Source organism: Sminthopsis crassicaudata, chromosome X (assembly GCF_048593235.1).
Source record: "Sminthopsis crassicaudata isolate SCR6 chromosome X, ASM4859323v1, whole genome shotgun sequence".
Classification (NCBI taxonomy): domain Eukaryota; kingdom Metazoa; phylum Chordata; class Mammalia; order Dasyuromorphia; family Dasyuridae; genus Sminthopsis; species Sminthopsis crassicaudata.
In genome coordinates, this window is record NC_133623.1 from 25,353,629 (window position 1) to 25,365,756 (window position 12,128).

At 42.7% G+C, this 12,128-nt stretch overlaps 1 protein-coding gene across 3 annotated transcripts in view; it reads right to left on the minus strand.

Annotated features, from left to right (window-relative positions):
• The window catches only part of P2RY10 (P2Y receptor family member 10), a 117,368-nt gene that overhangs the window by 13,269 nt on the left and 91,971 nt on the right, over positions 1 to 12,128 (minus strand). The window contains exon 1 of one of the 3 annotated variants that reach the window (XM_074277190.1): positions 3,101 to 3,208. The exons of 1 other annotated variant lie outside the window; for it this stretch is intronic. The gene's annotated coding sequence lies outside the window, so the exon portion shown is untranslated. Of the gene's footprint in view, positions 1 to 2,871; positions 2,966 to 3,100; positions 3,209 to 12,128 lie in introns of those variants that run through there. One more of the 3 variants, XM_074277192.1, reaches the window with a different exon arrangement.

Genomic DNA, 12,128 nt, shown 5'->3' on the forward strand with positions numbered 1-12,128 from the left:
GGCCCCAGGACAGGAGTGACTTGGGAGTCAGACTCCTGGCTCTCTCACTTGTGGCCTCTGTGATCATAGGGGAGTCTGGTTCCCTCTCTGGGCCTCAGAGGGACTTTGCAGCTCCCAATCTATGAGCCTCTGATCCTTCATTTTTCAAAATAAACCCTGCAGGAAGTCACAATTACAGACTAATCTGGAAAAACCTTATGAGGCTAGACCATATTCGGGTGTGTATGATAAGTTAAGAGAAAAATCCTTTTTTAGCTTTATAATTGATTTTAACTGCTGGCTCCCAGCTTCCACTTCCAAGAAGATACATGTTCAAGTTAAATTTTGAGCTATCTCTTCATCTAGCCAGAAGGAGCCATAGGGATCACTCTCTTTAATCCCCTCATTTTCCAGAGGATATTTAGGTGAAGAGAAGGAAATGGCCATGCATCCCCCAGAGTCACACAGCAAGAGTGGCAGGACCCAAGTCTACTGAACTCAGAACAAGGACCAGCTGACTTTTCCCTAAGGTCAGAATTGCCAGATGCTCAAAAGCAAAGAGAAGTTCAGCTTCCAGAAAGCACTTGTGCTTGGGTACAAAAGGGCCTCCCTCAGGTTCGGGGCGATCTAGTAGTTTCTCATGCTCAGTAGCAGTGGCACTTGTTTTTAATGAATTGGGTCCAGGAAATTCAGACCAGGAGGTGTTAAACCTCTCAGCTAAAAGGCAAGTACCTCAATCCCTCCCTACCCTCCAAGCTTGCAACGTGGATTTTAGAACTTCTGGGCTGCTTTCCTTTAGAGTAGCTGAAAGCTGTTTTTTTTCCTTAGAAAAAAAGAGAAATTACTTACAAAATGTTTGCTTGTGGTCATGAAGCTGACGTTCTGTTCTCAGAGGGGGATGGTAGGACAAAAAATGTCCAATGTCCTTTAAGGAATGTGTCTGGGGTTCTGCAGGGCTTGGGCCTCATCATCACTCCTGTTTCCCTAGCTTCAAAAGTGACCTTGGAAAATAGCTCTGGGAACAAGGGATTCTCATCCCCACCCTCATTTTGCAGAAAAGGACACTGAGGCTTAGAGAAAAGAAGTGAAAAAAGGGCTGCCCCCTCAGGGGCCCTCTAGCCCCCTCTAATTTCATCTCCCCAAAAACTATTTTCTCTCCTGCTCCCAAGACCCTCATCTTAGCTGTACAATGATTCTGAAACATATGGCACCAGGCAAGGATGAATAAATATCTCAGAATAAATTTGTTCCCCTGCCCATGGCCAGATCAGGCACACTGACATCTCTCCTGGAAAACAACCAAGATGGATAATGGAAAAAATGCCGAGCTGGAAGGCAGAAAATCGGGACTCTTTGCCTCAAACTCACTGCAGGACAGCAGACAAGTCACTTCCCCTTTCTGACCCACAAGTTCCTCATCTGAAAATAACTGTGTTTTACAAATTAGATGAAATTGGACTAGATCAGGGTTTAATAACCTGGAGTCTAGGGCTTGTTTTGAAAAATACTTTGAGAACTATATTTTGAAATGGCAGGTTTCTTTTGTAATCTTACAGATTTGATTTTGTGCATATAAGATGATTTGGAGAAGGGATCCCCAAGGCTTCCGTGACCTGCCAAAGGAGTCCATGATATGAAAAATGTGAATAGTTCAGCTGGACCAAGTGATCTATCAGGTACTCTTCAGCGCTAACCTTCTACACACCAGGTTTCAACCCTGCCTCCTGGGAAACTATGCTTTGCCACAGCTTCATTTTATTCTGTTCCTTTGGGCTAAATTCAAGCTGAGCATCCCTTGGGTTAAGAGCTGCTGTTGTGATCTCTCAAAGGTAGCCAGAAGAAACTTCCCCTCAAATGCTGCCTTCCACCTGGAAGTCATGTAGCTTGACATTCGAGCCGTCTATACTACTTGAGTTGGGCAACATTCCCAGGTGAGCCCAAGAGGGAACTCCCTGAGGCTCAGAAAGGTGGAGACACGTTGCACTTGTCTGGACTGGAAATTTTTCCTTGCTTATATTTCCCAGCTGTTGTAAAGGCTATCACCATGAATGCTTGCTACATTTCTAGCAACATCTCCTGCCATCCTCTATCGCTAACAGTCACACCACGCTCCATATACTGAGAAGTTAAAACAAAACAAACAGATAATAAAGGTAGAAATTATACCTGGTGGGGGTCTGGATAATGTAAAAGAAACGTGACTTAAACCTTCTAATGCCTCATGACCAGATAGCTACTCCCAGAGGCAACAACAAAACCTGTTCTTATTCTCTCCCAACTGGTCATGGATGGCTCTGACAGACTGGGCACAGCTTACTTTCAGACGTAACTTCTTTTGGAATCACCCTGTAAAGCTCTTGGCTAAGACCCTGAGAAGTGCTACCATTCAAAGATTTGGAGCTAGAGAGAACTCAAGATAGCTTCCCAAGCTGGGATAGAGGACAAAAGCCCTAGAAATTTTCCACTCTCAAACAAAGTGCTTCTAGAACTAACACACCACCACCACCACCACCACCACCATGACACTCCACTCCCAGTGATGTTGCTTGATAGACTCCCACACAGCAGAAACCTACAACATGACATTTCACTTCTCCAAATCACTAACTAACCAGCCCTCACTTCTCTATGGTTTGGCACAAAAACTTTTTTGGAACACAGATTCTTCACCCCAAAATATGCAAACAGAGTCTTTGTCCTTGTCCTTTGAGAGGTAGGAAAATCAAGTCACTTCCCTTCTTTGGGCCTCATTTTCCTCATCTGTCAAACGAGAGGCTTGAATTTGTCCTTGCTAGCCAGGAAGTCTATGATCTGAGGTCTGTTCGCTCACTGAGTGCCCAGAGTAGGGCTCCATCTGGGACCCCTAAGTGCCAAGGGCTGGGAAGAGGCTACCTGTTGCTTGGCCTTCTGAGCCTAGGCAGCTCCTTCCTCTCTGTGCTCTTCGGCAGCTGCTGGGGTCGTTTCCCTACTCTGGTAGAAGAGCTAGTCTGAGAGAAGAACTCTCAGGAAAGCTTTCAGATCCCAGGTTTGCCAAGGCCCCTCCTCCTCCCGTGGCCAGCCTCTATGGCTGAACTACTGGGTGAGATCGGGTTCTGGCTAGACCCCATATGGCAACACTTACCCTGAGGCTCACCCTGGACTGGCAGCTTGGTGACACAGCATGAAGCCTTGGGAGCAGCAGGGCTGGGTGACACAGTAGCTTGCTGATAAAATGCACAGTGCTGTTTGAAGAGGAAGTTAAACGTGCGTGGTGTCTCACCACAGAAACGAGCTCAAGGTAGGTGCCCTAGATAGGTGATGTCATCAACCCTTATTTCTTCTTTGTTTACTTGGTGCAGAAGAATTCACGAGGCCAGAGTTGTGTGTTAGAAGACACGAAAGCAGCGTCCCCCATGAGGCTCTTTCCCTAGCTTTCCTGCCCTACACAGGAGCCCCTTGGAAGGCTGAGTCAAGTTTGGGAAGTTGAACAGCACCTTAGAGGCCAACTGGTTCAACTTCTCCCTTTTGTAGGCAGGGAAGCTGAGACTCAGACAAAGACCACCTAGAACCAGGGAGCAAGATCAGGAATTCTGGTGCTGTGGACCACAGGAGGGAGGTTTAGAGCTCCTTGAATCCACTCCTCTTATTTTATAAGAAATTGAGGTCCAGAGAAGACAAGCAACCTGTTCCCATTCGCACAACTAACAAGCAGGAGAGTGAGACTTGAATCCAGATTCTCTGACTCCAGAGAATCAGACTCTTTCCTTTACATTTCCATTAGGGGTCAGAAACTGAGAAGGACCTAAGAGCACGATCCAGAAGATAAAACCCAAACTTGTTTGTCATTTAAAGCCCTTGAATTGTAACTCTAATCTTTACTTCCAGGCTAATTTCCCATTATTCCTCCTTATACTGTTCCCCATAAATGACATTCCATCTACTGCCTTTGTGCCCCTATGCTTGCAATATACTTCTTCCTCACCTCCACTTCTGGGACTTCCTAGCTCCATTCAAGGCTCAGCTCGAGTCCCTAAAATGAGGTCTTTCCCATATTTGCCCTGCCAGTTGTCACCATTCTTCCATCTCCCTTTCCCAAATTATTTTGCTTTCTTTAGAATATTTAATATGTACTATAACATGTACTGCCTACAAGTTCTTCCCAGAAGAATGGAAGTTCCTTAAAGGCAAAGACTTTTCACTTTAGTTTTGAAATGCTCAGATTCAGCTTGAGCTCTGCCATATAGTATGCACTTAATAAATGCATCATTGAATGGAAGTTGAGAGAAGTTCAGCTCAAAGTTCATAAATCATAAGATTATGGATTTGTGGGAACACCAGTGTGCCCTACTTGAGCTCCAGACAAATGATTTTGTGGGGAAAAAAGGTTATACTAGGAGGCCTCTGTCTTAGAGAAGGAAAGACACAGGGCAGGGTGGGAGGGGTGTCAAAATCTGGAGGAAGCCTCCTCTAGGCTTCTCCTATGGGCACAGAGGCACAGATTCTAATATGTGTGAGTGAGGTTCTGTTATCTAGAAAGGCATAGAGAACTTCACTGGTATCAGGAGCAGGGTCAAAACTAGAACCCAGTAAGAGGCCATCCCTCCTTGCCATGAACTCTCCTACTATCCTGGAGCTTTCAACACAACTTTTGTACTCAAATTCTACTAATTTTTTCCTGTGTCTGTGATTCAAAGCCCTCCTGAGCACCTTAAGGGAAAGGCCCATGCCTTTTTCCAGTGCAGCCCTTTGTATACCTTACCTAGAACTCCGTACCCAGCAGTTACTTCAAATGTATTTGTCCAGCTGAGCTCAGGTGAAGCCAGGGCTGGGGTCCCATCCATTCTTCTGACCAACCTGACCCAACCCCACTCCCATCCATAACTGCTTGGCTTTATAGAGAAGAAATGGGAGGCCACAGCGGCCTGTAAAAGAGGAACAGAAAGGTCTCCTTTTGTTTTGGCAAAGCCAAGCACTCTCCAGCTGGTGGCAAGATACCTCACAAGTGCAGGATTCTGTTTCCTTACCTGTAAAAGGAATGTGACAGCTCTTTTCACAGCTTTAGAAAAACTGACAATGATGAAGCCTAAAGGGCTGATTTCTCTTGCCCACCTTATTTCTGTATAGGATAGATACATTAGGCTAGATGCATTATGGAACTGTTTCATGGATGGAGATCCACCCTCCTCCTCTTGAGCACTCCTTTTTCTCTTGTCTGTTGTAATGCCCACACTTTAATCTCTCCTGTCTCCTTTCCTGCCTGTCTGACTGATCCTTCTTAGTTTCCTTTAGGGAATTTTCATCCAGATCATGCCCATTAACTGTAGAAATCCCTAAAGTTCTATCCTGGGCCCTCTTCTCTTTTTCTGATGATGCCATCAGTTCTAAACATCCAGCCCAGTCTCGCTCCTAGCTTCAGTCTCACATGACCGCCATCTCAAACTGGATGGCCCACAGGCATCTCACATGTAATATGTCCAAAACAAAAGTCATTATCTTTCCCCAGCCCAACACATTACTCTCCCCAAATCCCCCATTTCTATTGAGGGCACCATGATCTTTCTAGTCACCAATGTTCATAACATGAGAATCATTCTTGGCTCTTCACTTTCCCTCAACATCCAGATCCATTCAGTCTTGTTCCTTCAGTGTCCACAATATCTGTCACATGGACCCTCTTCTCTTTACCTACACAGTCACCAGCTTAGGTTCCAGCCTTCATTACTTCACCCAGAGATTACTGTAGATCCCCAATTCATTTCCCTTTTATTCTGGTTTCTGCTTTTGTCAATCCATCCTGCACTCAGTTACCAAATTAATATGTAGAAAACGATCAATCCATCAGTCAAACCATAAGAATATATTAAATGTACCAAGTACTATGATACAAATAAAGGCAAAAGCAGTCCCTTCCTTGCCTTCAAGAAGTTCACATTCTAACAGAGAAGGCATCATGCAAATAATTAAGCATATATAAAATATCTGTTACAAATGGAAAGTTATCTCATAGGGAAAGCATTAACAGGGGGAAAGGAGGCTGGGAAAGGCCTCTTGTAGAAAGTGTAATTTGAACTAAATCTTGAAGTCAGGGAAGTTAAGTGGCAGAAGCAAGGAAAAAGGACAATGAAGAAATATGGTACAACCAGCAAAAAGGCACAGAATTTGGCAATAGAGTAGTATGTTATGAGGAAGAGCAACAAGGCTGGAGTCACTGGATTGTGACGTGAATGGCAAAAATTTAAACAAGTAAGAATTCTGAAAATGTAGGAAAGGGGCAGGTTGCAAAGGGCTTTAAATGCCAAGAGTTTATATTTGATTTTGAAAGTATTAGAAAGCCACTGGAGTTTATCAATTAATTAGCGGAAGGGTGCCACAGTCAGACTTGAGCTTTAGGAAAATCATGTTGGCAGATGAGTACAATGGATTTCACTGGAGAGAGACTTGTGACAGGGAGACCCGACAGAAGACTATCAGTTCAGGTGGAAGGTGGTAAAGGCCTACATAGGGAGGTGGCTATGGGAGTGAGAAGAAGGAGGCCTATATGAAATATGCTGTAAAGGCGAAAATGACAAAACTTGACATTGGAATGGATACATTGAGTGGATACAGTGGTGAGCCTGGTGATTCTCGAAGCGATTGTTTGAGTGATAGAGAAAACAGAGGAAAGTTGGGAAGGAGAATTAGGGGAAAAATAATGAATTCCATTTTGGACAATGTGAGATCTCTAAGAGACAGTTGATATACGGGATATAGGAGAGACATCAGGGCTAGATTGATAAAGCTGCAGATAACAGAAGATAATAATTGAGTCCGGAGTAGCTGATGAGATCACCAAGTGAAATAGAATAGAGGGAAAAGAGAAAAGGACTCAAAAACACCCATGAAGCTTGAGGAGTATTCAGACAGGTAGGAAAAGAATGAAAAGAGAACAGTGTCAGAAAGATGTACAGAAGAGAATCCTACAGGAGATGGTGATGTCAAAAGTTGCAGAGAGATCAAAAAGGATAATGACAGAGAAAAGGCCATTTGATCTGACCATTAAGAAATAGTTGGTAACTCTGAAAAGAACAATTTCATTTCGATGATGGGATCTGAGGTCCACTGCAGAGGATTTAGCAGTAAGTGAATATGAGTAGGGAGTAGGCGTCCTTAGTGCAGATGGTTTTCTTAATTTGTTGAACCAAGAAGGGAAGGAGAGATAAAGCATCACAGCTATTAGGGATGGGTAGGATCAAATGAAAGGTTTTTTTTTAAGGATGAGAGAGACATGGTATGTTTTAGGCAGCAGGGAGGAGCTAGTAGATAGATATTGAAGAACAGAGAGATAATAGGGAGGACAAATTGCTGGAAAACTTGGCAGCAAATGAGATTAAGGATGGTAGAAGCAGCAGTAGGGAAAATACAAGAATGCAACCAACGGTATCTAAAGGGCTTTGCTTTGACAAGGAGAAAGGCTCCCTCCTCATGTAAGATTGATGTGAAGGAGGATGTAGTGGAGGAAGAAGTCGGAGTGATGTGAGATGGGGAGGAAGGGAAAGAGGGAATTCAGAATATTCTCAATTTTTTCAGGGTTAGTGAAAATGTTGCTATGGGAAGTTTGAAGAAGGATGAGAAGATCTGTAACACATACTCCAGTGAGAATCATTATCTGACCATGTTCTCCCTCTCCCGACTAAAAACATCTTCAATAGCTTCTTATTGTCTCTAGGATAAAATACGAAAATAATCAACCTGGCATTTAAAGCTCTCTACAGTCTGGCTCCCACCTACCTTTCCAAGTGTTACTTTATATTACTCCCCCTCACAAACTCTCCATTCCAGTAACCATATGTGCTATTAGTTGTTTGACGTATTGGTTAGTTTTGTTGAACTACTTTTCCCCCTCTCTTTTTTACCCTTTGTTAAAGAGGTGGCTCTCTGGGGAAAGAAAGGAAAGGGAAGGGAAGGGAAGAGAAGGAAGAGAAGGGAAAAACAACTAAGCATTTATTAAGCACTTGCTATTTGTTAGCCTTTATGCAAATAATACATATGCAATAATACAATTATTATCTCACTTGATCCTCACAATAACCCTGGAAGGTAAGTGCTGTTATTATCCCATTTTACAATTGAGGCAATTAGGGCAGTCAGAGGTTAAGTGACTTACCCAGAGTCACACAGCTGGGAAGTGTCTAAGAAGGGTATTGAGATAGATTTGAATTAGAAAATAAAACAAAAGATATCAATAAATATTTTTATGTTATAAGCAATTTCAGAAGGCAGACATATGTCTTTGTTCGCCTAGCAGAATGTCAGCTCTGTAAAGGCAAGGATTGTTTTATTTTTGCCTTGGCATCCCCTATAACACAGATCCTTCCACACAGGAGGCACTGAATAAATCCTATTGCACTGATTGGAATGTCAGCCTCCTATTCCTCAGTTGCTAATGAAATATGTTTTGAAAACCTCACCTTTGTCTCAGATGGAATAAAAGGAAGAAGGCATTTGGGACATCAAAGCTACTATATCAAGAGGAACCTAGGTAGTCCAAAGGCAGAGCACAAACAGGGCTGGTGATGACAGTAGGGAGTGAGACTCTGAGATTCAGGCCTATAAGAGCAGAGGACACATCGGGGTGGGTATGGAGCCCAGCATTGCAAGATGGGTCCCCCTCCTAACATGTGTGGTCCGATTTTTCTCCCTTATAGCTTGCTGTCTGTTTCATTCTTGTGTGTGTGTGTGTGTGTGTGTTTTTACCAAATACCAATATTTTATAGTCCATTTATCTTCCTTCATTTCCTGATATTCTTCTTATCTTCTCTGTTTTCTTTCCTGAAACCAGTTTTGTCCCATTTCCACACATAGCTCCTTCCACTAAACCTCCATTTCTCAAAGTAGAGGAAGAGTTTTTTAGGACTACATGGAGGAAGACAACAGAAGTAAGGTAGGAAAAATATAATGGAGGAGGCGCCTAACCAGCTCCAGGTGAAAATACTAGTAAAGCAGGTTGGGAGCAGAACTCAGACCTGCAGGTATTTCTATATATCAATGCACTGAGCACAGAAACCAAGAGAGTAAATGTGAAATTTACTGAAGAAGGTAAACAGGACATAGTTCTCAGTGACACTTAGCAAGATGAGATTCATGATTGTCATAAGATAACCATGGAAGGACAGACTTAGTTCAAGAACAAAATAATAACTCCCATTTCTCTGGCTCTGAGATTTACAAAGTATTTCCCTGATCCCTGTGAGACAAGGGATGCAAGGACAAATGAAATATAACTGGGATAAATGCAGGCAGCTGAAAAGAACTGATTGTTACATGTTAGTGTATTAATCCTTCAGAAATTGGCAAAAATTCTAAGTCAGTCCTTGATTTATTATTTCCTTGATGGTCTAGAGTTCAGAAAGTAATAGAGAAGCGGTTAATGCAGGTTGAATTTAAAATATTTCTTGAGGAGGAGGAGGAGCGCAGCAGCAAGCAGTTAGCACCAGTAGTAGTAGTGGTAGTGGTGGTGGTGCTAGTAGTAGTAGTAGTAGTATCATCATTATCATCATCACCAGTATAGTAGTAGTAGTAGTAGTAGTAGCAGCAGCAGCAATGATGTTGGTAGTACTAGTAGTAGTAGTGATGGTAGTAGTACTTAGTGGTAGTGGTAGCAGCAGCAGGTAGTGATAATAGTGATGGTAGTGCTGGTAGTAGCAGCAGTAGCACTGGTGGCAGCAGCAGCTCTGGTGGTGGTAGAAGCAGCAGTAGGTGAAAATACAAGAACGCAACCAAAAACATGATCCTTGCATGTTGTGGAATAGCTTTCACTTGTGCTTTGGGCCCACTGATAGGCAGCTCAATTATCACCATACATTCTGGTCCTTGTAGGTTTCTAGCTCTTTCAATTCTTGAAACACAGGATGGGTGCATGGTAATGTATTACAAACACAAGACATTATGTATCATAAATGTTTGGGCTCGGCCTAGGAGGAAATGGGTAAAACAGATGCGTCAGAAGTGAAAGAAACTGAAAGAAGTTGGTTAAGCTACAAGCCTCATGCTTGCTGAAATTTGTTTGGCCTGTTTAGACTCAAATCTGGAGCCATGCTCCACAGATTTGCTTCTGTGGAAAACCACATCAAATGTGCAATGAATCCAAGAGTTCTTGGGGGATTTTTAAAATCTTGAGTGGGGAGAGAAGAAAAGGTGAAGAAGAAGGGGAGGAACAGCCCAGCTCAGGGGATTTCTTGAAGTTGTAGAATCTAAAGAAAAATTCCAGCTGATGAACATTTCCTAATATATCTCATTACAAACTAACCAAAAATCTACTCTTCTATAACTCTTGCCTGCTGAAGCTACACAGAATGTAGTTTTTGTCTGCCACAGGGTTATCATCATCGTATCTTCTCTCAGACTTCCTTTTTCAAGATTCAAGGTTAACGAGCCCTGGGATGATTTATGATCCTCATATGACGGAGCTTCTCAACTTCTAACAATGCCCTGACCTGGTCTCCCTTCCTTGGACACACTCTACTTTGACAGTATCACTATTAAAGTATGGCACCTAGCACTACATACAGTGCTCTAGAGGTGCTCTGACAAAATGCAGGTGGATATTAGATTGTGTGAGGCTCCCCTGCATCCCTTCCCACCTGAGCACCCTGGAGTTCATACCACATATGTGTCACATAGTGCTGAACTATAATCTGTGTGTCCTAGGTGAGTCACTGGCCTTCCCTGGGCTTCAGGACCTTCATGTGCTTGCACTGGATGATTTCTGAAGTCCCTTATCATTCAGAGTGTTCAGAGGTATTTTAAAAAGAGAACAGAAGGGCTCATGGGGGGGTATAGAGTTGAAGGAAGAAAAAAAAAAACCATAAACTCTAACTTGCTCTGCAGAGAGGCACAGGCCTCTGGGCCAGAGTTTCATACAGAGACAAATTTTTTCACTAATATTCTTGGTGAGCAAAATCTACAGAACCATCTGAGGCTCTCTGCCCAACTCAATGCCTTGGCCTTCCCATCTATTAAACCGAGTCCCTTCTTCTAAAAATGCAGCATCACTTCTACCTTCTGAGCCTCAGTTCCATCATCTGTAAACTGGAGTAAATATGCTTCTACTACTTATCTCGTGCAGTTATTGCAAGTTTTACAGCACTCTAAAAACCTAATTTCTCATCATCACTATTAACAGTCACTTCTTTATTTCTCTCTCACACCCAGACCACAATATACTCATACATCCATAGAAAGAGATATATGGAGGGATGAGGAGAAAGAGAGAGATAGACAGTGAGAAAGAGATGGATAGATGGATGGACAAACAGATGGATGGCTAGAGGGATAGGAACTAGACCTATTCTTCTTTGGTGAAGGGAACTCCGAAATGAAGACAGATCCTACTGATGCAGGGTGGTACTTTCTATTGAACTTACTGACTGTGAGCATTAGGTAGAGTGCTGAGAACATCATGTAGCCCACACATGTGAGAATGCTTCTTAAATATACCAGCTCTCTTTCTACCCACCTTAATACCTCTATACAACTTCCCATATTGATACTTATCCTACTGTAACCGGGGAAATTTGGGCATCTCCTTTTCCATCACAGAATCATAGGATTCAGCTTAAAGAGATTTTGTAGACCGTACCATCAAGAGCTCAAAAGGACCTCAGAGATCATCTAGTTCAAGACAAAACGGAAGCCTAGGGGAGGGGAAATGACTTGCCCAAGGTCACACTGATCATAAATATCAGAAGCAGAACTAAACCCAGTTTCTCTAACTGCAAGTCCAGTAAGGAGGAAGTAAATATCACTTGTATCTGTATTCATATTAATAAATAACATGAAAGTTTGCAAAGTGAGATATAGAGGTCAATTATGTATCGATACATGCCTAGACAGATGGTATCCCAAAAGTCTGGATGCTACTTTAATCTTTAATAGTTTAAACTAGACCTTTGACTACTCTGTACATACATTATCTCCTTTATGCCTTACAATCATTCCCTGAATATGTACTGTAAGTACTTTCCACATTTTACAGATAAGGAACCTGAGACAATATGGCCTATTGGATACTGTGTGGGTCTTGGAGACAGGAAGATTTGGAGTTAAAGGCCACCTCTGTCACCTCCTAGCTGTGACATCATGTTCAAATCACAACCTCTGAAACTTGATTTCTTCTCTTATAATATTTGTAA